The following is a 5,573-nucleotide window of genomic DNA, read 5'->3' as shown; positions in this document are numbered from 1 at the left end:
GGCGGTACAGGGAAGCCGGGAGAGCCACCAACGAGAAGCAAGGCGGGCGGCGCGCGGCGTTGTGGGAGTTGTAGTTCCGATCTGGCCACCGAGCGCTTACAGGACCTTTGGCAAACTACAACTCCCAGAAAGTACAGGGAAAACCCCTTCGCTCCGCTGGATCCAGGTAACAGGTTTCTGAGCTCAAAATCTTATTGGAGGAAAAGGAAGAAAAAAAAAAAAGCTCCCTTCACCGATTGGTTAATGTCAACTTTTCGGGAAGCGGAATCCCAAAAGTGGCACTCTAGTCGCAGATTGAAAACCCAGGTTGCAGATTAGAATCCCGAGGGGGAGTACTTATAAAAAACTGATCCCCAGGTTCTATTTGGCAGGATTTTACATAGCGATTACCATATGTCAGGCCCTGTTTTAAGCGCCTCATTCCTATTAACTCAATCCTTAGGACAACCCCACAAAAAAAGGTGGTGTTATTATTGACACCTTCCAAAGGGGAACACAAGCACAGAGAAGTTGAGTACCTTGTCGACGTCACACAGCTAGGAGGTGACAGAGGAAGGATTCGAACTCAAAGTCTGGCTCCTACGTCTATTATCTTAACTATTTTGCTAACTGGTCTGACAGGGATCCTTTGGCATTTTTTTTAAAGCTCCTCAGAGAACTGTACTGTGCAACCACTGTTGACAACTGTTGGTGCAGGTGTCAGTGCGGCAGCAATCTAAACTCCTGAAAGGGCTCTAGATCAGAGTCTCATACTGCCACTGTTTCTTTTTGAGACCTGAAGTCCGGTCAAGTAAGCCCCCAACCTCATTCGTCCCTCCCCGGACCCCCCCTTCCGCATCCCTTCCCCCCCCCCCAAATGGGTATAATGATAATAGAAGCTCTTGTCTCAGAAGAGAAAAAGGAAGCTCTGGGGCAGAGCAAGGTGCTTCTACAATCCAAGTCTACTGGCCCTATCTCAAACAGCACTTCCTATATAATAATGATGTAATATGCAAATGGTAGCTACACCATGAAGCTTAACGACTGACCATGTAACAACCAGATCACAGATCAGCAGGAGGGTGGGGTAGAGAGCTACAAGCGGGTGGCGGAGAGCTACAGGAGGGGCAGGACAGCAAGATGTGGGGGAGTGCGGGGGGGGGGGGGAGGGAGCCACAGGAGGGTGGGGCAGCGGGCAGAGAGCTACAGGAGGGTAGCAGTGAGCTACTGGCGAGCTACTGGTGCACGGATTCGTGCGCAGGGCTACTAGTTTATTTATAAAGAAAAAGGAGGGAAGGAAGGAAGAGCAAAGAAGGAAGCCTTTACCGAGTACCCAATATGTGAGTGTTTCAAAACCCTGCAAGTTTACCCTTTCCTGTTTTCAATAAGTTTTAAAGTAAAAGAAAAAGTAATTCCTTTCCATTTTATTTTTGGGTTTCAGGTCACAGTCCTTGCTTTTCAAGTGGTCTTTGGACTCTGACTTATTCTGTAAATATTTTGCTTCAGTTGTCCTACATTTTGCTTTGCTTCTTAACTACTTTGTATAGCACTGCTGAGATGATGATTACAACTTACGGTCACCTTTGCTTTCAGTATCCATTTTACACTGATTCAGACTCCCATGTATATAACAATAGTGCCTCAGTCTCCCTCCCAAAAAACCCTCAGTAAATTTCTAAGGAGTCTCAAAGGGATGCCTCACATATATCCAGAAACATGAGTGAACCACCAGCCATCCTGTGTCCACCCTGCTGCCCACACACCTCGCTGGGTTCAGTGCGTGTCATAAGATTGTCAGAGCCTGTGTCATTATTCCCAGATCTTGGATACTTCCAAACTTCTAATCTTCAGGATTCCCAAGCAGAGCTGGGTTCCACTCACAGGTGGGGAGGAAGTCCTTCTCCCCGACTTGCATACTCTTTGCTCTTTTGTTACCCAAGCCCTAAACCAGGTCACTTGTGCCCAATGTATTATATCTCCTGTCAGGAAGCGTTCCTTCCAGGTCTAACTTTCAGGCCTCTAACCACAGAGTTTCAAAACCCATCCAAGGGGTTAGTGAAGGAACAAAGACTAAACCACCCGCCTCTGTCCTCCACCAACCAAAGACTCTGCTCTCTTCCTCTAATTACAAAAAGATCCCATCCTATATAATAAAAGCCTGATATGCAGATTGTCCCCTCGGGCGGTCGTTTGACAGGGAGTTCGACCGCTCGCTATGATGTGCCCTGACCACCAGGGGGTCGTTGCGGAACATGGTGAGCGTTGGCAACTCGGAGCTGGCAGCAGGCAGCAGTGGAGGCACTGCTGGCCCCAATGGGCCCCAATGAGAGTGGGACTGTGGAGCAGGTGAGTGGGCGGCACCAAGCCAAGGTGGGTGTGAGTGGGGTCTGATCGCCCCGCAGATCACCCCACAGATGGCGACCAGCAATGGGGTGGGCAGGGGCCCCTCCCAGCTCCCAGGTGCTGCGGGAGCTGGACAGGGGTCCTGCCCCTATCAATCGCCCACAGGTGGGATGGTGGAGCAGGTGAGAGGGCAGCGCCAGGCCATGGCAGGGTGCTAGGCGGGGCTGCGGGGCTGTGAGGCTGGGGGCTCGAGCTGGGGGTGCAAGCTGGGGCCTGATCCCCGCAGGCCACCCTGAGGGACCCTACACATGCACGAATTCATGCACCAGGCCACTAGTATTACATAAAAGCATCTATGGATGCATGCAAACAGAAACAGACATATGCATTGGACAGGAGGGGTGATGTTGCCTAAATTGTGTTAGGGACCCAGCTCAGCAAATCAAAAATGCCCTGTCTTGGTGCTCTGCTTCCCACTCCCAATGAAAGGCAACATTTCTGAACATTTCAACTGTTCTAATAGAACTGACACATCTCCGACAGAATTTCTAGTCGAGAACCGAACTCTAACAGAAATGAAGATTGAAGCACTAGACAATGGGCTGACGTTTATATGGCCTAACACAAGGAGGCTGTGTTCCCACAGGATGTTGCTCACCCTCTGATTGCACTTCCCACACTGCAGCCAAAGCTGGTGGTTTACGTGGCTTTGCTGCATTTCCGTTGCCCAGCAACTGACACAACATTGGGAATAGTTCCTGCCCCCAGGTTCCTGTCCTTCTGGTCTGTGCCATCCAGCTGCAGCTAACCTTCCACGCCACGTCAACAAGGATGATGTTATCAGTGTGTTAAAGGGTCAGTGAAAAGATTTTCAAATTGGTTCAACCAACCCAATTGAGACCCATGCACCCAGAAAAGGGCCAGATGAATAAAAAGAAGCTTGGGAAGTTCTTTGGTGGGAGGAAGAGGGGAGGAATACTTTTTTAAAAAGTCTGCAATCTAAGTGACTCCCCCTTCCTCTTCTAGAGTGGGAGGAGGCTAGCAGGGAGAAGGGCATTTGCAAGGTAAATGTTGTGATTAGATCATTGCTAAAAGCCAGAATTACTGGTCCGGAAAGTGGCTGGCCTCAAGTGTCCTTTACTGGTGGCTCCTCATCTTCACAGGGGTGATTTTTATCGGGAACATTTTATCTGGAATGGTTGAAATGTAAGAGTTAGGAATGAGGATTTGGAATTCTTAGCCCGCCCCTTCCTCGGCTCAACTCGAAACAATACTCCAACCAAAGCTGAGGCCATCTATAAACAGCCAGCCTCCTGCTGCAAATCAGAGCAAGACTGAAAACCAGAGCATGGTGGGTACATTTCAAATTGGCCAGACCAATCCCTCTTTATTTATAAATGAACTATGTTCATCTGAGAACCAAGTCCTGCTGGCTTTCAATCCTGAGAGTCACTTATTTGTACCCTCTTGACACCACTCTGATGTCATTGCCCTTTCGGTCACTCCCATCAATTCACTGCATTGCAACCAGCGTGATCTTTCTAAAATATAATCTGATCCCTTCAAAGCCTCCGTACCCTGTGGGAAGGTGTCCAAACCCTTGACTGGAACATCCAAAGTCCAAGATGAGGGACCTGCCGCCCTTCGCCCTGCTCCCTCCCTGTCCTTTATCCCCCAGCAATGTGGTGGCCCCCAAAGATATCCAGGGTATAATCCCCAGAACCTGTGAGGTGTGTCACTTGACCCGGTAACAGGCACTTTGCAGATAAGATTATGGTTTTGAGATGGGGAGATTATCCTGGATTATACAGATGGGCCCTAAGTGTAATCACAAGAATCTTTATGGGGTGGGAGGGTGTAATCCTCTAAGGATAGACTGCAGAAGAGAAGTGATCAGACCACGGAGGTGGACATGGGTGTGAGGGAAGACCCACTGCTGCCAGAAGCTGGAAGGGGCGAGGAAGGACCTTCTCCCCTGTGGTTCCCAGAAGAAAGCAGCCCGGCCAACACCTTGATTTTAGCTCCAGAAGATTCCATTCTGACTTCTGGCCCCCCGAACTGCAAGAGAACACATCTGTTGTTTTTGTAGCAGCAATAGGAAATTAAGACAAACCTCGCCAAATGACAGTGGTCCCCAAACACATCCTGCTGGTCTTTCTTCTGGGGTTGCTCTCCCCTTTCTTGGCGATGCTTCTTCGCACCTTTCGTCTGCTTTCCTGGCCCTGCCTTCAGATTCAGCATCAGCACCACCTCCTGCTTTCCGGCTGGGTGAGGGTCCCTAGTCCAGGTCTGCACCGCACCTGAGCTTTTTCTTACGGCTGCAGTCACCAAAGGGTATTATCGTGGCGTTTATGGGTCTGATTCCCTAATGAGGCTGTGAGCCTCTTAGCAGCAGAAATCCAGAGCTGTTCTTCCTGGAGTCCTCCATAGGGATCGGCACCTAAGAGTTCTCAGTGAATGTGTATTGAGTGAATGAATAACAAGTGATTAAAGCTTCTTGACTTCCTGGATACAGGTGACTTTTTTATTCATTCCATCTCAGCTGTCTCTTCTCATCGCCTATCCCCTGGCCCTTACACCTGGGACTGAGCCCTGAGAAATTTCCAAGTCAAGCATCAGCTAGGGTCAAGACAGACATCTGGGCTACCCACTGAGAATACGGCAAAATAAGTATCAAAGGGGAACAGTTAATATACCACACAAAACACAAAAACCAACAAAATGCATTTCGTGAGGGGTGGTGAGGATTAGAGCCCATAACGCAGAATGTGGTAATGTCTACCGGTCATGCTTTCTTAACATTCCTTGAGTTTCCCAGCCTAGCCCTGGGAGTACCAGCCGCTCAGCTATTACATCCTGCAAATCTCAGCACCTCTTTGCTGATTCATAAGGCTCTACAACCAAACTTACTATGAGTTAGTTACCAATATGGCTGACCATTGAAATTCTCACAGCTAGTTCTGCGCTATTAACTACAAAACACACTTTAAGTGGGATTATTATCCCCTTACTATTTGAGAAAGGTATTAAGCTGAAGCTATAAATACAGACTTATTTTGCAAATTGTTTCTCTACAGTGATTTTCACCTGATGGCTGCAACATAATCTTCCCCTTGGTCAGACAAGACTGGGCTATCGTCTTCTTAACGTCTATAACTTTGGGGAGACTTTACTGATGAAAGGATGTAAAGCAAACAAACAGAAAACCAAAAAGGCACCAGAGCAAAGCAATAAGGAATCATAAACTACCT

Source organism: Cnephaeus nilssonii (genome assembly GCF_951640355.1).
Source record: "Cnephaeus nilssonii genome assembly, chromosome: 14".
Taxonomy (NCBI): Eukaryota; Metazoa; Chordata; class Mammalia; order Chiroptera; family Vespertilionidae; genus Cnephaeus; species Cnephaeus nilssonii.
Note: the sequence above shows the minus strand (reverse complement) of the source record.